The sequence below is a fragment of the Rattus rattus genome, chromosome 7 (assembly GCF_011064425.1).
Source record: "Rattus rattus isolate New Zealand chromosome 7, Rrattus_CSIRO_v1, whole genome shotgun sequence".
Taxonomy (NCBI): Eukaryota; Metazoa; Chordata; class Mammalia; order Rodentia; family Muridae; genus Rattus; species Rattus rattus.
The window spans coordinates 93,755,012-93,781,229 of NC_046160.1; the positions used below are offsets into that span (position 1 = coordinate 93,755,012).

At 43.3% G+C, this 26,218-nt stretch overlaps 1 protein-coding gene across 1 annotated transcript in view; it reads left to right on the plus strand.

Moving 5' to 3' along the window:
• The window catches only part of Rad51b (RAD51 paralog B), a 510,767-nt gene that overhangs the window by 357,694 nt on the left and 126,855 nt on the right, over positions 1-26,218 (plus strand). The gene's annotated exons all lie outside the window — the stretch shown is intronic.

A 26,218-nucleotide genomic window follows, 5' to 3' on the forward strand; every position in this document is an offset into this window, starting at 1 on the left:
GACTTACAGACTCCTGCCTCCTGTTGAGAGCTAGGAGACATGGCTGGCTACTGGACTCTGGTCAGTGCTGCTGCCTGGAGCCTGGTGATTTAGGCTTGGACATCTTGCAAGGCAGCTGATCTATTCTTGTCTTTGGCTGTCTCTGAGTTTCCTTTGAGGTATCTTCATACCTATCCATCATGCCCCCATGGATGGAATCTTGTTATCCCTCTGCAGTGCCCCACTTACCAGTTGCTGACTGTTTCTGAGACAGATACTCCAGCATCTCCTTTCCTGGTGGTCCCGTGATGACCTCACCTTTTCTTTGTACTGAGCTCCTCTGGACTGTCTAAAAGTGTGCAGTCGTTCCATGTGCAGGCAATGTGACATTCCCGATCAGCTTTCCAGAAGAAGTCTGACAAAGTCTCCACGGGGTGAATCCACCCATTTTCTCTGCCACCTCCTCCTAGCTAAGGTCAGACTGGCTGGGAATTTGAAGGCAGTGAGCCTTGAGTAGTTGGGGGAACTACATCAGCAGCCAAAAGGTGGTTTCTAATTTTGTTGGAATTCCTCCCTAGTCATTTCTGGGCTCTTCTAGTTGCCGTTGAATTTGGGGTACGGCACTATGGGCCTGAGTAGACATTCACAGTCCTTCTAGTCCATTTTCCCTTTCTACTTTCTGAGAATTGGTCATGAAGGAAGACAGGGGACTTTCAGTCCTGGTGAGGCTCCTGAGTGCCTGGCCAGGTAGGCTTCCTGGATCAGCACCACCTTAGTCTCAGCCTGGAAGCCCCATGTGTCTGCTTCTTGGTGTTGTCTTTAGAGTGAAAACTTCCTTCTTCCCAAGCAAGACCTTCAGGCTTCAAGACTGCCTCTTGAATAGAGAGTCTCCTGGCCCATACAATTGGTCTCGCTCTCTTCCTCCTCTATGCCTTCTCTACCTTCTCAGATATGTAAAGAAATGCTCTAAGGTTAACTTGGTAGATCTTTCTTTCTGCTACTAGAGATTAAATTTAGGGCCACATGCATGTTTTAACAGCAAGCCCTCTACCACCCACTGGAATAAATCCAGCTTAAACTCCTGGATTCTCAGACACACACACTATGCTGTATTCTTTGTGTCTTCATCTTTTATCTCAGTGACCAAGAAAGGTTGTAGGCATACTGTGAGCAATAAGTAGATATTAAATGATTACCAATGAAGATACTGACTCTGCCATGTATGTCATTAAAAATCGTTATGACCACACACACACACACACACACACACACACACACACACACACAGGCACCATATACATAATATACACAAACACACTCAGATACCATATATGCACACACACAATACAACTACATAATATACTATGTGCAAACACACACACCTACAATATATGAACACATCACACATACACACAATACATATATACACATTATACACAAACATACTCACAAACCATACATGTACACAACACACACACACACACACACACACACACACACACACACACACACACACTTGTTCAGCTCTGAGGAAACCGGAGAAAACTATCTTCCTTCTTTATTTGGAAATAAGTGGATTTCTTTTTCTTGGTTTCCTGCTTCATATTAAGGAAAGAAGTAGAACAAAATGGAGGGGGAAGAAATGGCCTCAGACTCTAGTGTAATGGCAACAGGAAAATGATAACAGCAAAGGGAGTTCCTAACTCCTCCTTAGGTAAATAACTGTTCCTGACTATGAAACCCTAGTGGGATTGAAGCAGTTGGGGGTTTGTTGGTTTGTTCTGTTTTTTAAGATATTTTTCTTGTATAGCTGAATAGGTAAAGAGGACATGGGAGTGTTTTTCTCAAAGTCTAAAATGGAGTTACTTACCAGCAAGTTAAAATGAACAGATTTTGGCTGGGGAAAACACTTGCCTAATACTCGTGAGACAGTGACAGTCTGTCCCGAGAACTTCAAAGAGGTGGGGGTCATTTCTTAGAACATTCATTCCTGATCAAATATATTGCAATGGTCCCTAAGTTCCTATGAGAGAGATGAGAAATATATGGCACAAGATAGGATAAACTGCTTGTGGATTCAGTCCTTTACTTGGTCACAGTTGCCTATGCGCTAACTAATGCCCATGGGCAAACTTTTCGCCATTTTAGAGGTTAGTTTCTTCTTCTGCCTGATGTTAGTTTGAAGAAGTACAGGATTGCTTGAGTCTTTTGCAGTCCTGATCGGGTGAGATGGGTCTGCAGATGGGAAGCACCCAGCCACGGGTGGCTCTTCTGTTTCCCAGAGTAAACCTGTAATGGATTTCAGCTGCAGAACAGAGGCCCTTGCTTAAACAGTGTTCGCTTGAAAACAGTTGTGGGGTGAGAGCATGCAGCCAAGAGCAGCCAGCAATAAAATGATCTGGGTTGACCTGAGAAGAGCACCCAGCGGGGGTTGATCCGGGAAATGAAGTCCCTTCTGCTCTGCTGCAGAGAAGGGAATACAAGTGACCTGGTCCAACTGAGCCAACTCTTCTACCCAAGCTGATCCTGTGCTATTAATATCTGCCAGCTGCAAGCCCAGAGCATCCCCTGCTGAGATCAAAGGAGCCCCTATCTTAGCTGGAACAAGGTCATCTGCACAGGGCTATAAAAGTAAGTCCTGGCTGGCTACAAGGATGGCTATGGGGGAGGAGAAGTCAGGAGATGGGAGGCACTCTGTGCTCCTTTAATCTCAGCTGACCAGCTGCTGCCCTCCCTGTGTTTGTGGAGTTGAGAGTTCTTTGTTTTTGCATTGCTGCCTCTGCCTTATTCAATTTGTGCCTGGGTTGTTGTCTGGATTAAGCACACCCAGTGTTCACAGTTTGGGTCCCCAATATGAGTCCCTGCATTGGGGTTTCATTCCAGTGTTGAGTTACACAGCTCCGAGGTAGGAAGGCCAAAGAGGGAGGAGTAGACTCCATAGGCCAAGGCCTTTCCCAACCTACTCTTGCCCTACACAGCTTGTGTCTTAGGAAGGAATAAGAGGGCACATTCAATTACTTGGTGTTCTGCAGCCTGCCTTTCATGAACTATCTCATTAACTCAAGAAAAGAGAACTTTGAGGGCCCATGCAAAGTCATCCCAGCCCAGGGTATTTCTCACTCTCTCTGGATTGCATACACTTCTGTTTGACTATATGTTCATGTGGAAGAGATACAAAGAGAATAAGGGACAGACAACCCAGTAACATATATGGAGTAAGGAAGAAGCAATATAGAAAGAGGAGTGTGTGTCAGGCCTGCCAAAGTGTCCATGCTCACGAGAGCAGCCTCAACCATGAGGTCATTTGCCTCACTCTGTAAATTAGAATAAAATCCCATGGGTGGGTTGATCTTTAGACCCCCTTACTGTCTTAAAATAACATCAGGGCTGGAAAAGACTCCAGGCTTGTTCTATGGGCTCATCATTTCACAAATGAGACCAAGTTAAAAAAAAAAATAACGATTTTTATTGTTTTATGTTTTCTGTAATTCTAGGCCTGAGTAGGTAGTATTGTCATTCAAAGCAGCTGTTGCAGGTATTGTTCTAATGGTGGAAAACCTGATATACAAGCTATCAGAGATCGTTCAATGGTTATTGCAACTTTTCTGATCCTCAGCTCTTGCAGTTCTTCCTTGTAGTGACTGAAGAGACCATGGGTTGCTGGACCTTAGCCACAGAGACTATCTTTCCCCGTATTGATCATTAGGGAAAGATCTAATGATCCAGCTGCCCATAAATGCGTAGCCTATTCTGACCGAGTCCTCATACACTGTGACATGGTCGGTAAGTGACGTTGCTGTGTAGTAGTAAGACTGGAGCTCTACTCAACCCACACCTTTAACTTGCTCTCTTCTGATAGTTTATTTTCAATATGGTGACATGTCAGGCCCACTTGAGGAGTCCCCAGGGTCTTCACGGGATGGAACACATTACTGGGCTGCCGTCCCAGCATTCTGGCATCTGGCGTGTTGGTATCTTATCTCTGTTAGTAGTCTTTGGTTGACTACAGCACATGGAAAGTAAAACTTGAAAGTGCATGGAAGGGTCAGAGGTAGAACAAAAGGAAAATAAAATGTGTTTCTCACCAGAACCAAGAGTGGTTTTTAGTTTTAGTGCTGGAAGCCTTTCTATTCCTGTTTCAGTCAAGGGAATTGATGGCTGATTTCATTTGCAAGAGAAAGTATTTTGGGATTCAAATTCCCTAACAAGCCACCCTTGCGAAAAGCTGGAGTCCATTTGAAAGATTATATGCAAGTGTGTGTGGCTTGTGTGTCTTTTAAAATAAATTTAGCAAGCAAAAGCAGCTCAGGATGGTTGGGGCGAATCGGGGACTCGTGGTTGTGAAAGAAGCAGACTTCAAAGCGTGGTATGAATTCTCTAGTTTTATTTCCACTCTTGCTTTCCAGCTGGCTCTGCTCTGGATTTACTGCAGGATGTTTGAAAATGCGGCTCCCTGCTAATCTCAGACAGTTGCTGTGATCAATGCTTTCTTTCATTTCCGATAAAAAACACTGGTGTTTCTGCTTAAATTGTGTGTACTTTCAGCTTTATTATTTTAGTTGTGATTTATTGTTCTGCATTACCCAAATTTGTAATCCATTAACCACAAATTTTGGGTGGGTTGGTCAAGTTAGCCAACTCTCTCCACATGTTAACTCCAAGGCCCTTCAGAGTTCAAGCTCACACTGGCATTCATAGGTTTGTGTAGATCAAGTAGACAGGGATATGGGTGGGGCAGGTTCATACCCACTACTCAGGGGTATGGTGCATGGCTGAACTTGGTGCTTTGAAAGCATCAGGTGTCCCTGTGTGATTTTTTGAGGTTAATATTAACAACGGTTGTCAACAGCATTTAATTAGTATTTCCATAGTACTATGAATTGTCTTAAAATGATAAATGTCTTAGTCCACCTCAAGCAACTGGAGCATGAAGAAGAGAAGGAAACTGCTCAAAGGCCACACCATGAGTGGAAAGGGTGGTGCCAGGGACAGGAGTCACCATGCTTCCCATGAAACCTTAGATTTGAACATCACAGCTTCTTAGGAGTGAGTTTTGGATAAAGATATTTAAAGGACCCAGTGATCTTTCAGTTTTTATTCCAAAGCCACAAACATATGTCAACACACAGGGTGTTTCATGTGTTTTTCTTCACAAGGGCACACACATTTGCCCACACCACACATTCCCTGCATTCTATAATCTACAGTGCTTGACTGTGCCTGTATGACGTCCAGTAACTGTTTAGATGCCATGGAAAGTCTAATTTATAGAAAAAAAAGATTAAAAGCACACAAAAAAATGTGTGGTGTTTGGCTAAAGAAAGTCTAAATATTGTGTAAGGCGGGAGAAACTGGAGTTGAGAGGAGATTGGCACAGCCTACAAATGTCAGAAAAGCCATAAATCTCCAGAGGGAGGAGAGCCGAGTGAGGGTTCTCAGCAAGGAGGCCAAGGGGGCAATATAACCATGACTGAAGGATCAAAGGAGAAGGGAGCATTAAAGCCAAGCACTGGGAAGTCCGATTAGCCATGAGCTCTCCTTTGGTGAAGGAACACACAGTCAAGCACAGGTGTAAGATAGCCACACTGAATGGCAGTCAGAACAGTCTTTGGATAGTTTTGTGAGACCTGGATGTGTGGGGGTTTTGTTTTGTTCTGTCTTGTTTAAATGTTTAAAATTATATTTCTTTATGTTTGTCTGCATGCATGTGTATGTGTATGGCACAGTGTGGTACACACATGTGGGCGGGCCAGAGAAGAACCTGTGGGAATTGGTTCTTTCCTTATATCATGTGGGTCCCCTGGATAAAGTTTATCACCAGTCTTGGCAAGCCCCTTTTACCCACTAAGCCAAAGTATAGACTTCGTTTTGTTTTGAGATAGGTTTTTTACTAACTAGCCCAGGTTGGCCTTAAATTTGAGATCCTCCTGCCTCTGTCTCCCAGATCCTAAGATTATGTATCCATCACGGCATCTGGCTCTGGGATAGGTGTTCTGAAAGTACTTCCCCTTATTCTCAGTTCCTTTTACCATCTAGATTTTATTATCTGGTTTCCCAGGTCTGCACATGTTTTCGTTAAGATCTCAAGGTCAAGATGACTGAGGGGTCACCAAAACCAAGCGTTGCCACTTGCCTCCGTGCAGAGGTAACGAGCCTAAAGAGAATGGTATGATCCTGGAGGATTTCCAGTTGGAAGGGATCTCTGAGAAAATATCCTTATTGGCCATCAACATAGAGAGTTCTATACCAAGGGTGGGGCACCAGGAAGTCAGATTGATGGCAGAAGGGGAAAGTAGCTGATTTGTTTAGTTTGTGTTGTAATATGATATGAATGCTTTCAGAATGCATTTACAGAGTTGACTGGGACTAGGTGGAGTGTCACAGTATCCAGTGAAGTAGTATATCCTAAGCACAGCTGAGACAAACTCTGACATCGGTTCTTGTGTTCATCCTTCCAGAGCCATGTGCTCAAAGAAGATGGAGAAGTCCCCTAATTAGATCAGCCAGCTCTTCATTAAAAAAAAAAAAATACGGAAGTACTTGCATTTCTCCACTAGAACCTTTCTTCTCGTGGTTCTTGAACTTTAACTAGAGGGTTTATCGATACACACGTTCCTGGGCTTCTACTCCTAGAGTTCCAGTTGATCTGGGTTAAAAAAAAGAAAACAAAGAATTCATATGTCTACAAAATTCTGAGCCTTTGAGAATAGGATAGTATTGGTCCAGAAGTCGCAATTTGAGGATCACTGCTTGTTCCGTAAGTCTTTATGGGAAGCATCTCCGGGATCAAGACAGCTGTGTTTTCATCTAAATTCTTACCAGTGGTGCTTCCTGTAGGCTGGGATAGAGGAGACAGTAGATGGTCTCGGGACTCTTGAAAGTAAGAAAGAAGGCTGCTAAAGTTCACCTTTAGAAGGCAAGCCCATGAATGTGTGCTGCCAGTATTTATGGACCATGTACTATGTGCTTGGCTTTGTTCCGCCATTATCACGTAGAATCCTTAAAGGAACGCTACAAAAAGACAGCATGCATTGTCCCATCTTACAGACAAAGGGCCTAGGACTTATGTGGCAGCAAAGTTAGTTGTGGAGCCAGGACTACACAACCCATAGAGGCCGATTCCAAAGTTTACATTTTAATCTACCAAGTTCTTCTGTAAAGATTTAATTAAGATTCTCTTAATCGATATGCAATTAGAAACCAAAATGTAGCCAAGTCATATGGGGAATCAGACATACAGAGACTTCAATCATTCTATTTACTTTTTCTTGGCTGAACCTTGGCTTTGCATTGTACTCAGCCTTGATCTTATGAAAGGGTTGGTCCAGCCGACCTGCTACATCTATGCAGCTGTGATCCTTTCACCCAGTGAGTTGGAACTAGGAAGTCTTATGACAAATGGAATGTCCAGTGCTCTCCTCCTTGTAGGAGCACCCATGAAGTGGGGGAGGTTCCCTTTATGTAGACACAGCATAACATCTAATGGAGAGATCTTGCCCAGTCAAGCAGGTGTTTGGGTAAGTTCGATAATAGGGCTGTACATTCTTTTTGTCCTGTCCCCTCTCAATGTCCTCTCCTTTGAGAGTTTAGTCTTAATTACCTATTATGAGCCCATGCCTTTAAGCAATGTACTGTGATAAGATAAAATAAAATAAATCATTGTCTTTCTGGCCTCAAACAGCTATCTGGCTCCCCCTTGACCCATTTGTTTGTTTGTTATATGCTTATAACAAGCCCTAACGTTGTTTTCATGGGGAAGAGAGATCTCTTTTGTTTATCCATAATTCACTACTTAATCTTAATTATTAATTGTTTTCGATGTGGACCCTAACCTAACTCTACTGATTTTGCCTCATATCCAGAGACATATAAGAGAAGCACATTAGCACAGACTGTGGTCCATGGTCCGTGATCACTTACTAACTGCTTAGGACAAAGGTAGAAGAGCCGGTTGTCAGCTGAGTAACTGAAAAGCACACACTGTAAATTCTCTATCCGTAAGTCATATCCTTGCTGTGATTTTAAATAAGCTAGAGCAAAATTACTATCTTTAGGAGAGGTTCTCCAGTTATGAGCTAAGTGTAATTTGTTGTGTGTGTGTGTGTGTGTATGTGTGTGTGTGTGTGTGTGTGTGTATGTTTAGAGAAGTTGAGTTGATTTTCTTAATTATGTCTCCATTAGACTCATAAAAAACCAGCTAAGAGAATCTGTGTTTCCTAGCAGTATCACTTCTAGCTATAAAAGATGGATAATAACAATGTGGTCAGGAAATTAATGGAACAAACTGTTTTGATTTAAAATATGATGTATAAATGAATGAAGCTTTAAAAAAATGTCAAAATAAGCAGAGTATGAGGCTGCATGCCTATAATTTCAACATGAGGAGGCTGAGGCAGGAGGATCAAAAGTTCAAGATCTTCCTGGGCTACTCACCGAAGACTGTCAAAATAAACAATCATGAAAATGACAGGATAAAATTATTTTTGTACAAATAATATATTCCAATGACAACAAATGACAAGGAGAAGGTGTTTCCCTAAGATATTTATAACAGGCATACAATTAGCAATTGAAATCTTCAAAGGTCAAACTCAGGAAACAAATGTCAGTGCCTGAGTGTCTCAGAACACCACGGATAGATACGAAGCCCAGATCCAAAGGAAAAGATTGCTTGTTCCTTCAGGGCTCAGACTGAACCCTGGGAGAGTAGCTTTCTCTCTGAGCTTCTAGCACTAAATTACAGTAAGCCAGCAAGAAAGTCCTATCCTCGAGTCACTAAAAATATAAGTTCCATGAGGGTAAGACTTGTCCTCTATTGGGTGCCCACAGAGAACACTGACAGGAAAGGGCAGGTACGCAGCAGATGTCTGGTGAGTGGATGAGGTGCCTACAGGCGGAAGGGGAGGGGTCTTGCTCAGACATTTAGGCCTACGGCCTGACACGACGCCTGGAATTTTTAATAACTTCACACATTGTGAACGCCCCCACATTCCTTCAGTGTGTGTCAGATGAAGGGCATCGGGTAGTACAGAGAGAGGATCAGACCAGAGAGGACAGGAGGAGGACTCTCACTCACACGGGGGCGGAGACTGTGGCTCTTTAGTTTGATGCTCTAAGGATATTTATTAGACCAGACTAATGATGCATTAGTTCTGGGGAAAATGCTCCGGTCCCTGCTGATCAGGAAGCTCACAGGTAGTGATGTGTGTAATAGATTAGTAGAAAAGTTGGGTAAAATTTTGTTAAAATTTTTAAAAAATTAAATATAAAAGTTTTTTAAAGATTTGGTGTCGATGGTGGCACAGGTTTGGGGAGATTGTGGAGTGAACACATGAAACTCCTGGCTGGGGGATGGGCTGTGCAAGAAGATTACGGCAAGAGGGGACTTCAGGTGGGCCTCGAAGGGTCCTTAACAGTCCTAGGAAGAAACTGGTGCTCCTTTCTGGTGCTCCAAGTAGAGATTTGAGAAGGAAAAAAAAAAGAAGAAGAAAGGAAAGGAAATAGGAGGGAAGGAAGAAAGAGAAAGGAACTGTGGTGGAGTAAAGGAAGCTATAGACAGATGGAGACCCAACTATGAACGATTTACATCATGATAGTCAGGTTTTTATTTGTTTGGTATTCATTTCTTTATTCATTTATTTATCCATTGCTAGGCTGGTACCCAGCCATCATAATAGAGCCATTTTGTAGCTGGAAGATATTTCTCAAGTAGTAATTTAAAGACTAGAAATGATAGGAACGAAACACAGGAGCTCTCATCTCCATCACTTTGGGGTAGAGCGTCTTAGTCAGGGTCTCTATCCCTGCACAAAACGTCACGACCAAGAGGCAAGTTGGGGAGGAAAGGGTTTACTCAGCTTACACTTCCACATTGCTGTTCATCACCAAAGGAAGTCAGGACTGGAACTCAAGCAGGTTAGGAAGCAGGAGCTGATGCAGAGGCCATGGAGGGATGTTACTCACTGGCTTGCTTCCCCTGGCTTGCTCAGCTTGCTTTCTTATAGAACCCATAACTACCAGTCCAGGGATGGCACCACCCACAATGGGCTGGGCCCTCCCCCTTGATCACTAATTGAGAAAATGCCTTACAGCTGGGTCTCCTGGAGGCATTTCCTCAAGGGGAGGCGCCTTTCTCTGTGATAACTCCAGCTCCTGTCAAGTTGACACACAAAACCAGCCAGTACATAGGGATAGCCCTAACCTAATGACAATAAGAACCTCTTGGTATACTTTCTAAGGTCCTGAGTGGCAGGTCTAGTTTTGATTTCCCATCTTGTTGGCTCAGGAGAGATTTATCTTATACATTAGGCTTCTGAAAATGTCATGTGAGCCTGACATGATAGTTCATGCTTGTTGTTTAGGACTTGGGAGAGGGAGGATGATCAGGAGGAGTTCAAGTTAATTTTGAACTACATAGTGAGTTTGAGGCTATAGGAGTACCATTTCGCTCTCCATCCATTTATCAAAACATCTGATGTTAGAAATAACATCAGAGTACCTATAATTCATTGTTAGGGTGTAAGAGAAAAAGAGCAAATGAGTTAAAGTCCTAAATGAATGCATAGAAATAAATACATATATGCCCCATGTTCCTTTTTCTAATAGTTGCAGCAGTAATGTCAAGTGACTGGTATATACTAGACCCTATACCAAGCACTAAGAAAAGCTCAATAAGTTTGTGAGGGTCAGTTTTTTTCAGTGTTGTGATCAAGCCTAGAATCTTTATGTTTTTTTCACTATTACACGTTTTTTTTTCTCCTTTTCTATTGTTTGAGAATTTCACACACACACACACACACACACACACACACACACACACACTCTTAAAGTGTTTTAATCAAATCCACATCTACTCCCTTTCTTCTAATTCCTTTCCTGTCCTATCTACTGCTTTCCCTTCCCAACTTCATGTGCTTTTTTTTCTTAAACACATCTACTTGATGCCGTCTGCATGTGCATGGGCATAGCGTGGGTGTTCTCTTAAAGTTGCATCCCTGCCTGTAGGAAACTGACTCTTCCTCTCCCAGAAGCCATCAGATGCCAACCGCACCCCAGCTAGGGATGAGACTTCATGAGCCTCTCCCACATCTTTACTGGGAACTTAACTGGCTTGAACTCAGGTCGTGGGCATGAAGTCATAGCCTCTGTGAGTTCATGTATGCAGTGGTGCTGTTGTGTCCAGATAATACTGTTTTACTGCAGATGTCCACTGCCTCTAGTTCTTATGGTCCTGCCTCCTTTTCCTCATTGATCCCTGAGCTTTGGAGGAAGGAGGTGTGATATGGATTTCTCATTTAGGATTGACTATTCCATTCTTTTATTCTATGCGTGTTTTCCAGTTGTGAGTTTCTGCGTTATGTGCTGTCTACTACAAAAAGAAGCTTCTTTGATGAGGGTTGAAAGATCTACTAATCTATTGGTATAAAGATAAGAACTTGGGAGCAGTGTATTTAGTGTGTCCATTTAGCACAATAATGAATGGTATCAGGTTCTACTCCAGGGCCTATGATCTAGCTGGCCATGGGGTTTTGGCTAGAGTTATCTGAAAAGAGAAAACCTCAACTGAAAAAAAGTCTCCATAAGATCCTGCTGTAAGGCATTTTCTTAGTTAGCAATTGATGGGGGACAGGGCGGGGAGTGGCGGGGGGGACCAGCCCATTGTAGGCAGTGCTGTCCGAAGCTGGTGGTCCTGGGTTCTACAAGAAAGCAAGATGAGCAAGCCATGAGGAAAGTGCTCTTCCATGGCCTCTGCATCAGCTCCTGCCTCCAGGATCCTGACTTCTTCCAATGATGAACAGTGATGTGGAAGTTTAAGCCAAATAAACCCTTTCCTCCCCAAGTTGCTTTTGGTCATGGTGTTTCATCACAGCAATAGTAACCCTAACTAAGACACCCGGTTACCAGGCATGAGCTTCATCTTTAGATCTAACCAGAAAGTGATTGGTTACTGCCTTAACAGTTAGTACTCTCTTGCCAAGGCATTCCATTGTAGCTTACAGTGTTTACAGCTGTGTAGGACAATTGATTACTTTCCTCCTTTGGTAGTTGAATAGGACCTTTCAGCACTAAGAAATCTAGTTGTTGGAATCAGGTAGGAGTAGGGACGACTTCCAGGTGGGTACCAGTTTGAGTTTTCTATGTCCTGTGACTCAGGTATGTAGTATCTTTAGCAGTAGGGTCTTACCATCAAGTTCCATTGAGTGGTCCAGAACTATGACAATAGCCGTTTTTGATGGGGGACTGTTTCTATTGAGTCACACTTACCAACAATTAGAAAGGAGGTGATTTATCTGCCACTGGGCTTATTAGTTGATAGCCTATGGAATCTGCAAGGCACATTGTCTTCTCCCTGCCCCAGTCATGGGTCCTTTTAGAGTATCCTCCTGGCCCTCCTTTCCCTTGGCCACACTAAGTGACACCCACTGGCCTTTTCGGGCTGTTTCGTAGAGTTCCGTCTTTATGAAGCAAGGTGTTCTATTCTCTCTTCATCCTGTGATGATGTGTAGAGTAAACACAGGCTGGACCACTCCTCTACAGGCATCTGGCACCTTCCTTGTCAGTTATTATTCTGGGTATCTGTAGCAGAATGCATTTTGAATCTATAAGCCGTCCATATTTAGCATATTTTCTGTAAAGCATTGTACAAACAACTGTGTGGTTAAGTTTTATAAAACACATTAGAAGTAGGACATGTGAAAAGGAGACAGGTTCCCCCATTCATTTCCCACATCTCACTGAGTAGAACGTGTACGTCTGGCATTGGGTCTAGTTCCAAAGTCTCCATGGGTTTTTTTTTTGTTTTTTTTTTTTGTTTTTGTTTTTTAGAAATTCTTTGCTATCTCAAGAAAAGTGAGACTATACCCCAAATCCATCTGTCTGTCTGTCTGTCTATCATCTACCTATTTATTTTTGAGATGTACATGTCACAGCATGTGTGTGATCAGAGAACAATTTGCAGGGGTTGTTTTCTTCTTCCACCATGGTGGGTTGCAGGGCTCAAAGACAGATCACTGTGCATAGTAGCAGACACCTTCACCCACTGCGTCACCTCACTGACCTTTAATCCCAAATGTGAGCATTGGTTCCATCCATTCAATTGCTTGCTCATTAATCCATTCCTTCATTCGGTGTAGAGCACCTATAATAGTAAACTCTTACTGTTCAGAGGATAGGAAGACCAGTTTCAGCCTTGGCCCTTCTAGAACATAAAGGCCAATTCTAATGCTCAGCTTCTCTGTTTGGAGTCTTAGAATGTCTGAATACCAAATGAAGTCTGAGTTGGCCCGGTGCTGTGCTATCGTTGACTAATAAATAGAGAACGGCCTCATAACGGAGTTCAGACACATGCAACAATTGTTGTTGTGTTATGTTGTACAGCAGCTAATAAGTAGTCAAGAAGGAGGGAGAAGTTCAAGTCCAGTAGGAGGCTCAGCAGGTAATGAATGCACTTGCTGCCAACCCCTGACAATGGCATAGGCCACTGTCATAGGATATCTGAACAAAATGAAGACAGTCTCCTTGACTAGCATTTTGATTCAGCATGTATGCAGTACCCTGATAGACTGACCGCCTTTGTCACTGGCCACATCCACTGGTAAAGTGGCAGCTGAAATTCAGTATGATGCTGCACCAAGAATCTGCCAGCCTGGCCAAGGTAGCTCAATGTACCTTACACTTGAGGTAGTCAACTCTGTTTTCTTGGATAGCTTCTTAATGAGAACCAAATCAGATAAACTATTGCTTGGTTCCTAGGCTCACTACAGACACAAACAATTAATCACTTCCTGGTGCAGGGGTTATGTCAGAGAACCTGGCTTCTCTATACTGATCATCTGGTTTCCCTGACCCTTGGGGCTGGAGTTGGAGTAACTATTGAAGCAGTCTTCAGAAAGCTTTAACCCTTGAAACTATAGCTGTTGATCAGCAGGTGTAATAAAAAAACAATTTTGGCCAGGATCTCACTGCCAAAGGCAGTTTAAGATAACTGCCAAAATCATAATTTATCTCCTCCACTTAAAGAGGTAGGAAACTATAACTTGCAGGCCATTCCTGGTGTTGTAAGCAACCTGTGCTCTCTTTTTTTTTTTTTTTTGGGGTTGGGGACCGAACCCAGGGCCTTGCACTTGTTGGCAAGCGCTCTACCACTGAGCTAAATCCCCAACCCCGCAACTTGTGCTCTCAAGTTAGGTCCATCACCTCCCTTTCCTGGTTGTTCATCTGCTACCTGGGTGAAATGTCAAAAGAAACCCCATTCTGTTGGCTGTTTCAGACTTTTCGAGAAACTATTTCCTTTATGGTGATATGCTTCTCTGTTGAGTTTGGTGTGATCCATCCCCGATATGAATTAGTATGAGTTGTGAAGCTGATCAAGAGAAGGCATCTAAAATTAGTCCTGGCCTTTACCAACTCATATTAAAAACCATAGTAGGAATAGAGAGAGTGTAGTCTTGGCCCTTTGCCTACTGGTGAGCATTCTTACAACAGTGAGTGTACCTGCAGTTTGTGACAAGTACTGGGGACATCTTTGTTAACGCATGTTGGCAACACATTGCTTCGGGAAGGTGTGCTTCTATGGCTGAAGTCAGATTACATTCTAGCTGTCTGGGAGAGAAAGAGGTTTAAAAAATGTGTATGGACCCCAAGGGAAGAAAATGGTATACCAGGCTGTGAGTTCCACCTTCAGGGAAGGAACCTAGAAGGTGGGAAGACTCATGAGAAAAGAAATGACTCTGTTGCCCAGTCACTCTTGCTCCAACTACGTGTGGCTAGAAAAGGAAACCCAGCTCCCTTGGATTGGTTGAAAAATATTGATTTTTTTTCCCCTAACTGGAATTTGACAGGGTCAGTTCATGTCTGGGTTTTCAGCACTTAAAACAGGGCTCTTTTGTCTTGGGAGGCGGCTGGACTGGTTTCTCCTCCAGGCAGGTGCACAGAGGGCGGTTATTGTAGCTTGAAACACAAACACCGAGGCCCCGAGCTCTGATCCGCACGCTCTCCGGCATGGCTCAAGGAAGTAAAATGAACAATGACTCTTGCAACAGGCAAGCACTGTAAATGCCACTCCTGAATGAAATATTTCTTAAAACTTGGTATCCGTAACTTGATCGGCTCTTAAAACTTAATTATATGTCAGGGGAAAGGAAGCCATTGGCTCCTCCAGCTGTCCAGGTTGGACAAGAGCGCACAATGGACCATATCCGATTCGCAGCCATACTTAGGTAATCAGATTAATATCTCTTGAATTGAATTTACCCTTTTGATACGGACTCTTTCAGCTGGCTTGTTTCACATCTCAAATTTTGACAAAGCCGTGCGGCCTTTGAGTAAGTTCCCTGAAATCTATATGCGGGAAGCCTGTGCTCTTTGGGGCCGTTTTTGGGACGTGTACCAATTAAATCTGTTTCTGGCACACTTTTAATGGCATACTTTCCCCCCCGAGTCAACAACTGCTCCAAAATCTGAGGTCATTTGTTTAATTTAAAAGCAAAGGTTATGGGACAACCATTGCAGGCTTCACAAGCCAAGTCCCTGAGGCTTTGAAAGGAGGGATGAGGAAGGGGAGGCTATGTAAACTAGAGTACTTACACACAAAGTAAGTTAAGTACTGTGTCTCTGTCAAGTGAGTATCAAACAGGGTTTGTCCACGCCCACCCCACCAACCTCCTTTCCCTTTCTTTTCCAACCAATCCCTTTCTTCTAGAGCTTTCTTACCCCAGAGGGAGTTTCACACAGTTACTGTTGATCTCGTAGGACAAACATCTGGACTGGATTTTTGTCAGCTGGAGACGAGAGAGAACTGTAAATGATGAAGTGACTTTTTTCATCCTTATTAAATTTATTTATAGCCAGTCTGAAGCCAGGAAACATGCCTGGGCCCTTGATTGGATGTTCTCGAGGAACGCAGGGCAGATGGCATTTTCCCGTTGTTTTCTAAATAGTATCAAAGATAGCCTTACATAATTCCCAGCTCGGTCTTGTTTGTTTGTTACCACAAAGGACACATCATTAGGACATTTTGTGCGTCAGAAGGCTTCCACTGTGTTAGCTTATCCAGCATGCCTTCCTTTCTGTCAGGGAGAGAAGGAAATGTGCCTGGCACAGCCTTTGAAAAACTGCAGTGATAGAAAGTCGGTGTCTGGTTTGAGACATGAACCAGTGTCATGGGGAGTTTCCTTGCCAGAGGAACTCAACTTGGGTCCCGTTCTACCTTTTCCACTTAACAAACCTTCAAATCTTAAGGCTGCCAAATCAAACAAAAAAAAAAAACAAACAAGCGCAAAAAAAAAAAAAAAAAAAAAAAAAAAAAAAAGACTCATTCATTTTCTCATTACTGAAGATAATACAAAGGCTCTACAAGAGGTATTTCCAAATACTTTGTTCTGCCCTTAGACCATATTACATAACAGTGCCTTAGGGGTTGTGTAGTTATTTAAGAAACAAGGCTTCCGACTTAGTCAAATGAAGATTTCTTGTGGGCCCTTTCCTGTACTATGACTTGAGACGATACTTTGATTTTTCTCTCACTGGCACTTGTAACTGTATTGTTTGTTTGTTTCGTTTTGTTAAGGCTTGGGAATGAGGCCTGCTACCCACAGACGTTTTCTTCTCTAGAGTAGAGACCGGTCAGCTTCCTGCCACCCAAGTCAGCCATCCTCAGCATGAACAGTGGAGCCTAATATTCCCCATCTTGCTAAGGGCTAGTCTCTGTTATGAAATCGAATGAGACCAAATGCACTCTTACTGGGAAAGCCGTCACTGATGCCCATTCCTGGGCAATCCTCAGAGGGAAGACTTTGAGGAGCAGTATCTCACCTCCCAGGTTCCCAGTCTCAAGTCTACCAACAGATCCCTGCAGCAGGACTCCTTTCTGTGACGTTCCTGTGTCACGGGGAGATGGGTGCTCTTAGAAATGTCAGCAGATTCTTCCAGGAGTTATTTTGCTTGTGGAGTAGGGAAGCCACTCTTAGAGCAAGACTTAAGGTGGCCCTGCATCCATTGGTCTGATGGGAAGCTTCATCAAGTGGGGATGTCTGCTCTACACTGTTGAGCCTGCTCAACGGCGTGACACTGGCCCTGGCACTGAAAGTAGACATAGGGAGGTCATTATTCATTCTTAACTCAGTTTGGAACACTGAGTATAAAAGGGGAGAACCAAAGGTAATAAAAATGTTTGTTATCAAGTAGGAAGGAAGGACAGACCCAGAGATGAAATGTGGAGGAAGGTGAAGGGCGTGGGGTCGGGACCAGATGGACTATAAGCAACACTGCATCGTTTAAGATCATAAGACTACATAGTTCCTGCTAGATTTAGCTTCAGAGATGAAAATTACAGGTTGGGCGAAGAGTTCTCTGTCTATGCTTAGAACCATCAACATAGTTTTAATAACAACAATAACAATAACAATCTTTCATGAAATCTCCCTAAAGAAGGGATTTTTCATCTTTTCCCCTTCCTTCCATCCTTCCTTTCTTCCTTCCTTTCTCCCTTCCTTTCTTTCAGTACTGGAATTAAACCCATGCCCTTGGTACACTCTGTCCAGCCTAATGCATCCCATCTCAAACACCCACACCCATAGCGATGAACTATATCCCACATACCTCTCCCTTCTTTGTTTATTTTATTTTATTTGTGTGTGAGTGTTTTGCCTGTGTGTATGTATGTGTACCATATGCATGTCTGATGCCCACAGAAGCCAGAAGAGGGCTCTGATCACCTAAAACTAGAGTTACAGACGATCCTTTGCAAGAACAACGAGTGTTCTTAACCACGGAGCTATCTCTCCAGCACCCCTACCTCCTCATCCCCCAATTTTTGAGGCATAGCTCACTCATTTCCCAGGCTGAGCTTGAAGTTCTTACACAGCTCTGAACTTGCAGTCCCCCTGCTGCAGCCTTCTGAATAATTAGGATTCCAGTCTTATGTCACCATACCTGGGAAAGCAGCATTTTTAATTCTTTTAAAAGTGTGTGTGTGTGTGTGTGTGTGTGTGTGTGTGTGTGTGTGTGTGTGTGTTTATAGAGGTCAAAGGGCAACTTTGTGGAGTTGGTTCTGTCCACCTATCTTTACATGGTTCATGGAAATTGAACTCAGGTCAGTAGACTTGCACAACAAGCACTTTACCCATGGAGCCATCTCACCAGCCTCAAAGCACCACTTTCAAATGTATTGCTATCGCTGTAAAAGCCCAGGTAATGGAGTTAAAATGTCTATCAAAGATGTGAGCCCAAACTAACATGGCAGGGTTAGACACTGATGAAGTTAGTCCCTCTACCAAAAAAGAAAGCGAATGATGGTGTTCCACCCCAGGAATAGCATCTCCCATAGCTGTCATGCCTGACAAGGCTCCAGTGATTACAACATTCTCCCCATGGACGTTGTCATTTAAGAGAGGGCAGAAGTTAAAGGGGAAATAAGTAGATATTGGCACCAAACATTCAACATGTGGACCCAGTGAAACTTGACACTGTTATTTCTGTTCATGTTGAGCATATCATGCACTCAATTATGGAGCTAACTTCTCCATCTGAAAAGGTCCAAATCCATATGGGACAGCAACACAGTAGAGGGTAGATATGGTTTTGTTCTGCATTTTGGCTGATGAACGGTATTCTACTCAAGCGTAGATTATAAACACTGTGGCAAGATTACTCAGAATGTCAGCACTAACAGTACCCGAGTTAGTGGGAAATGCATGGGGCAGTTCTTGGGAGCCCCCCAGCTGGCTGTGCTCCTGTGTGTTCAAAGCAGGGCAGAGAACGTCTCTGCTGTTCTTCCCGATGTCTTTCCACTGAAAACATTGCAAACCAAAGTCCAGAGGGAAAAGGCTCTGTTGCTGTCTCTTTGTCCCACCCAGCCATCAAGGCAAGATAGGAAGGAGAGATCAGTCTTTATGGACGATGAGGACACACCCCTCCCTACCCTCATTCGCCCACCACTGTGTACCTGTCATTATGTGAGTGCTTGGGGTCTGGTACACTAAGAAAAAAGGGGGGAAGGAGGATGAGAAGAATGGGGGAAGGAAAGAAAAGACAGCACAACTCTGACCATCAGTCAAGTGGTCCTAACCTCAGTTATGTGAGAATACCTCATTTGCAGTTCCTTCCTTTCTACAGCATGTTGATCTCTAGCATAGCCCTGCAGCTTTCAGTGTCTCCCTTTCTACATCTTGCTCTGTTTGATTTACTTGGTGATGTCATGACTTTTCTATTTTTAGGATGAGTGGAAGATAAAATGTTCCTAAGAGCAACTTGGATGGTATTGAAAACGTTAGGAAAGAAGTATAGCGGGCATTGTTAGCAAACAGCTGGGCTATAAACACTTAGCATGAGAAATGATGGGTAAGGCCATTTGGCTATCTACACGAAAGGCCTGTGTTTGAAGCGCTGCAGAAAGCTCTCATGACTGGGATGTCTGGTAGTGTCAGAACCTGGGGTGGCAGAGATCAGAGGCTGCTGACTCTCATGCATCAGTCACCAAGTGCCCACTGACCCCTTTAAGAGTTTGTGGGGAAAGGGTAGAATGTGAGTTTGAGATCTTTGCTCATTTCATGTGTGTGAATATGTGTGTGTGTGTGTGTGTGTGTGTGTGTGTGTGTGTGTGTTTGTGTGTGTGTACCGTGTGCCTTTGTGGGCCCATGTGAAATGACCCATGTTGGACATAACTATAACTATGGAGGATAACTATGGAGGTGGTTCTTCCCTTACACCTCAAGGCCAAACTCAGGTGCCAGGTTTGTGTAGAGCTTTTTACCCTGCGCTATCTCACCAATCCCTTTGCTAGCTTCTTATTTAAAATATTTCTGTTCCAAGCAACTGATCCCAATTGTGATTACTTCTACCTGTTGATTCGGGTGTTTTGCATGGGAACCACACTGCATGGCCATGGGGACTTCCCATCTGCCTCCTTTGTGAATCTCTTTCTCTTTCAGTGCCTCCAACTTGGGCCCCAAAGAGGGATACAGCAGCTGAATGTCATTCTCTTGGGCCTTGGCCCAGGCATGCATCTCTGGAAGGATAACTGAATCCCATTCTTAAGGCTGAAGTTCCTCTTGATTAGCAGCCCCTTTTGTGTGTTGTTCTTAACAGCGTCTCTGTCTCTCATGGGCAGCTTACAGGGATGTGTTTGAGAGTTCCTTCCAGCTGGGAAGCTGCCCAGCTCCCACCAGCTGAGTTGGGGGATGGCTTTGCTTTAGTTCCGCTGCATGTGGACTACAAGGACCCACTTCCAGCCTGGCCACAGTGGCCCTTTTCTGCTGTGCACATTTGGCTCTGTATTCCGGTTTTCATTCTCCAGCCATCTGGGCATTTTGAGCATCCCTCTTATCTTAGTACCTTGGCACTCAGGACCACATGTCATCCTATCATAGAGATGGAAACAAAGGAATCCTTCACCTCTGCCTTACAGTTCCCCTGGAGCCATCATAGGTTGAGTGACAGTCGGGGAGATTGTGAGCGCAGCATAGATCTGCAGTGATGTAAATGGTTCTGCTGATAGAAAGCGCACACAGTGGATGACAATAGCCATGATTGTTCAGTACCAGGGTTCTTTGCTTCCTTCTTTTTTCCCCTGGCTAATTTGAAATCTAGGAGAAAGAAAAATACAGACCCTGGTGGCCGCCAATTGCTACAGCCTTGTCAGACCTAGAAGAGTGAGCTTAGGATGGGGTATGCCATACAAGTGAATATAGTTCTCTTAAAAATTCTGGAGACCAGTTAGCTGGCGGGGAAGGTCGATAGCCTTATCAAGGTGATTACCCAATGCTCTCAAGGTCTGATTTCCCCAATTGTGAGAAATTCAATTTTAAGGCTTGTAGTAGTGGTGGATTACATTCTCTCTCTTCCCTCATTTATTGAGAGGGAAAGGGAAAAGGAGAGGGAGAAGGTAAGGGGTGAGGGAGAGAGAGAGGAGAGGGAGAGGGAGAGGGAGAGGGAGAGGAGAGGGGAGAGGGAGAGGGAGAGAGAGGTCAGTGGTAGTGTGCTTGCCTGCCATGAACAAAGCCCAGGGTTGAGCCCCAGGACCATCCCATGAGTATTACTGGCTTTTTAAAACTCCTCTTTTTTTTCTTCTTCAACTTCTGGTTTGGGAAATGTTGGATCAGAATCACTCTTCAGAGAAGCATCTGGAAAAATTAGTTCAAGCATACTAATGACAAGCTCCCTATAATTGTCTTAACTAGAGAAAAATAAGCATTTGCCACAAAGACAGTTCTGTCCCACCCCCAGCCTCTGGCTCTCATGCATTCATTCTGATCCTTCGCTGCCCAAATACCTCTTGGAGAAGAGGTTAACAAAACAGTCTTAGACTGTTTCTCAGGACACCTCAGCAGTCGGGGAGGTTGGAGATGCCCTGCAAGGTTGTCTTAACAAGCTTGTGTCTTTCAGAGAGTCTGATCTCACATTGGTGGCTGATTATTTATGTATTGTAGAAACTTCTTCATACTTGATGCTACAGAGCAATATAATATTAAGATATGACTTTGGGTTGGGGCAGAAAGCAATGTACCTCATTCCATACCAAACTGGTGGACCTTGTTTGTTTTGATGCTAGTTGAAACCACAGAGACAAAGGGGAGGCCAAGAGCTCATTCATATTGTCCTTTTGAGTCCAAGTTCCAATCCTCTGGTCTCTGTGACAGCCAATGATGGTCACTTTCCTAGAAAGCCAATTTCCAATTTAGCCAGATCACAGGTTCTAAATCTGGCTTCGGTTCTCTACCCAATACTGCCACCAATAGTTGTCAAAACCCAGTGAGCATTCTATAAAAAGCTAGCTAATGACACGAGATATGGGTTCACCGGACAGCTTCTGGCCTTCACCTTGCTTTACTCCCAATATCTCAGTCCTCAAGTGAGGATCAGGTCTCCACATGCAAAACTGACTTCCTCTAGTTAGCTCAATTTCTGTCTAAGAATTGGCCACTGTTCATCCCTGGTATTGTCTCTGAATGGGCAAACCTGTTTGGAATATAGATTTCTTGCTCCCAAAGCACAGAGATGATGCAGTGACCTCTGTATCTGTCAGTGAAGAAGGGATGCATACTCTCGGGCACGAGCTGGTTCTACCACATGGTTTGAGGTAAAGGGCCGTTCTATTTCCCATTAGGAAATGTTTGGAGCAGCTTGGCAGCAGATCTGTGGCTGAATAATTAGTCTAAGAACTATCGCTTTTTTTCCACATAGGAGATTAAATGCCTGCTTTGGGTCACATCAAAGCTGGCCTCTTGTACTATCTGATCTTTGCAAAAGGCCCCATGTTGGGCCAGCATGACAATCTTTGCATGCGTTGCTCCCTCTGTTATGAAAGAGGCCTTTTTATGTGAGTCTAAATAATTTGGAGTCTTGCTCACACTAATATTAAAACAAGTCACTATCTTTCAGAGTTGATGTAAAGTCAGGTCTATGGGGAATTTGAGAGAGAAAAGTCCCACTGCTCTTTGAGTAGTATATCTTAAACATGAAGGGCATTTTCGTTAGGGCATTAGCAAATCGAGTTTAACAGCCTGTCCTTCATGTCCTTGAGTCTCATTGGGGTATGGGCTCTGTATTCTCCATGTGTAAAATGGGACAATCAGAGCACCATGATCAGCTTAGACAGATGACAAGGACTGCAGGAACCATCAGAGCTGCAGCACCACAGACCTTCTACATGTGTAGTCTACATTTTGCCTACCCAAGGGAATCTGAGCAGTGCACGATTCGGGGCAGGGTGCAGAAGGTCCACAGCCAATCTGAACTGGGCAAACAGATGAAACTGGTTCCAGTTTACCAAGTTGGCACAGGTTATGTGCTGGTCAAGGAAGTGTTTTTCAAATCATGGGAAGCCACTGGTGAAAAATCTACTGGTTCTTTATGGCGGCCTTTGGAGATGCTTTAATAATTTGAAACCGTTCCATGGCAGGCCCAGGGAAAGGTCTTCCTTCAGCTAACATGCAACATTAGGCAGAAGAAATAGGGCCTTTCTGACTGGTTTGGCTGTGGGTGGGCCTTTTGCACATGTTTCTAATTAGGGATTCAAGAAAGAGTAGATATTCTGTGGCGACTCTCCTTTCCCTCTTTGCTGTGAGATGGAACAACAGTGCCTTTGTGGTGACCTACGTAGAGCTGTTTACATTCGGTGACCTGCCTGCACGCTCCCACTAGAGAGGACTCACCTCCAGGCTAACAAGGGGCAACCCAGCTATCTCCTGCTCTGGTAGGCCTAGGAGTCAAAAATGAAAATTAAAAGGATTCTCTGTTGTTCACACACTTAGTTTTCTTTATAGATTTATTGAGGTCTAATGTATATGCCATAAAATTCATCCATTGTAAGTATACAATTGAGTAATTTTTTAAAGTAAGTTTATGTAGCCTCTATCCAATTTTAGAACTTTAGTTGGACTGATTTCAGAAATACCAACAATCATAATTGGAATGCAAGCTAAGCTGAAGCACAGAATAAAGGCTATCTAGGGAGGGGCCACCCAGGAAGTCACTTGAGACATCTAGTCTCAAGGCCAGAATACACAAAGTCCTGAGATTAGCATTTATATATAGGAAGATTTTTTCAGTAATTTTGCTTTCCAAATGACAGTACCTCATTAAAAATTCTGAGCGATTGTTTGCTGCAGAACCTCCCTCACATGTCAACACCAGTTTATGTTGCTTGGTTATACAGAGAATGTACAGAAAATGAGAAGTTAAGCTCTCCTCGGTGAGCTGATAGATCACTTTCAACATCTATCAAGTATTTATCCATCTTCTCACCTCAGCCACTGCTAACACTCAGTGAAACCTTCATGAGATAATGGGCTGGTGGCTTATGTGATCAGTTCAATATGACATCATCTGTTTTGTAGTGGACCATATGGAACTGAAAAGTCTTCTGTCAAGACTTCTTAGAGGAGATGTTACCAAAAGAAAAAGATGCCTTGGGAGCTAAAAGCACTGGCTTCTTTTGAAGAGGACCTGGGTTCAATTCCCAGCAGCCATGTAAGCAGCCTTCAACTGTCTGTAGCTCCAGTTCCAAAGGATCCGTCACCCTCTTCTGGCCTCTTCTGGAACTGTATTCATATAACATACCTACATACATGCAAGCAAAACACGTATACACATTTTAAGAAACAAAATTATCTAATGAATTAAAAAAATAAAATAGAAGGCATTTCTTTGCATGGGACATGACTTGTGCCAGGCTGGTAAGCTGGACCAGTTCTTCTGTTTGTCTGGTTCTGCCTGGCTGTAGACCCTTGTGTCCTGAACCTGAAGTTCATCATTATCCTTTCAACACAAAAAGAACAGCAATGTCAGCTGCTTACTTTCTAGAGCATAACCTCATACTTGAGTAGCTTTAGAGAAAAAAGATCCCAGAAGATAAACAAAACAATTACAGAAAGCGTTTGCTTAAAAATGCTAGGGCCCTACAGTGTGACCATTTCTACGTTTAAGATGTGAAGAACCTAGAGTTGTTCGGAGATATTTGGAAAGTAGGGATATCTTTGGCTCCCAGTCAGAAATGGGATGAACGCAGCTGGTTTTGATCTTACCAAGGAAGAGGGAGTTCTGTATTTGTTTGCTGGCCTACCTACTGTGTGGCCTTGTTTATGACAAGGCTAACCTCTCTCTGGGATTATTATGAATGGTCGTATCTCAGCGAGAGCTAGACACAATGGCCAATACCATTGAACATTGCCCTTTGAGTCTCAAGGTTGATTCACGGTATTTAGTGGTATTGAACCTGCCAAAGAAAGTACCACTATATTTGGGGAAATGTAATTTTTATTTTTTTTTATAAAGAATAAGGAAGAGAGATTTTTAGAAGAACATACCTTAGCCTATTTGCCTTTCTAGACAAGCTAAAAAAGTAAGGCCCAGTAATCTTAAAAATGTCATGTCTTAAATGTCAGCCTGCCAATAATTATTTAGACGTCATCAGAGGGGAAGTCCCCTCCCATTATTATTTTTATCTATACTGAGATAAAATTTTTTAAAAATTTTTAATTAAAAAAAATTCCTGTGTGGGTAAGTAATTTTTTTAAACCAAACACAAGAAAAGTCTGCGAGTTTAGAACTGCCTTACCGAGAAATAACAGACCTGGAAATTGTGTGGGGTTTTGTTTTGCTTTTGTATCTTACTTTCCAGTGCAATACTAATCATGGGTGGGGACAGTAAATACGATCTGTCACTCTGCATGTTAAAAAGGGCAAGCTTTTGGACACTGCTAAGATTTGTCAAATAAAATCCAGGATGCTCAGTGAAATTATAATTTTAGAGAAACCAACCACACATAATTACTTTAAATACATCTCAGCTGTTATATGGGGATGTACCTATACTAAAAAAATCTTTCTTTGCCTGAGTTATGTTCATTTATTTATTTTATTCTAGCCAAGTTCTCATGTAACCCAAACCAGCTTCAGACTTGCTATGCAGCCAGGCCTTAAACTTATGATCCTTCTGCCTCTACCTCCCAAGGGCTGGGATTACAGGCATGGACTCCCGAGTCTAGCATTATCTGAAATATAAATTTAATTGAGCCATGTATATTTATTTTTGATAAATCTGGCACCTTTTTTGGTATGGTACTTCTACAATGAAAAAGAATATACCACCCAAGAAGCTTGGGAAGTTTTTACAATCACTGAAAGTCACCATCAAGCTTAAGCTAAAGCAAATCATAGTAACTGAAATAGTGAGGTGAGCCAAGCCGGTTGTCTTGGTGACATGAGCCTTCTCACCCTTTCTACTTCCTGTGACTGGCTCTAGGAGTCCATTTCTGTAGAAAGCGGCCTTCCAAACTCGTAGACACTTTGGGTGGCTGAACTCAGAACTGTGGTTCCCTTTCAGAGTCATTGTTCTCGACCTCTGGATCCTCTCAAATTCTTGCTTCTGTAAAATCAGCTCAGTGAGGCGGGGTCCCACTAGACATGTCCCAGAGAACAGTAATGGCTGCCATTTGCTGAGTGCTTAGAATGTCACTGCCTTACCTCCATTACCTGCACCCACCTTAATGGGTTTATGTGTTAAATGGACACAATTTCAGTTTTAGAAACAAGGCAACAAAGACAAGGAGGTTTAGTAACGTGAGCTGTTGAAAAGCAGAGGTGGTGTAAGGATTTCTGGCAGCGAATTCCTGCTCCTCCTCACTGTGCTGCTTCAAGTTTGACTCTCTGAGCCCTGCTTTCCTACAAGCTCCCCAAGCTCCTGGCTTGACTTTCTTTTAGAGCCTTCCTTTTATCCCTGTTCCTTATTGATATAGAACTC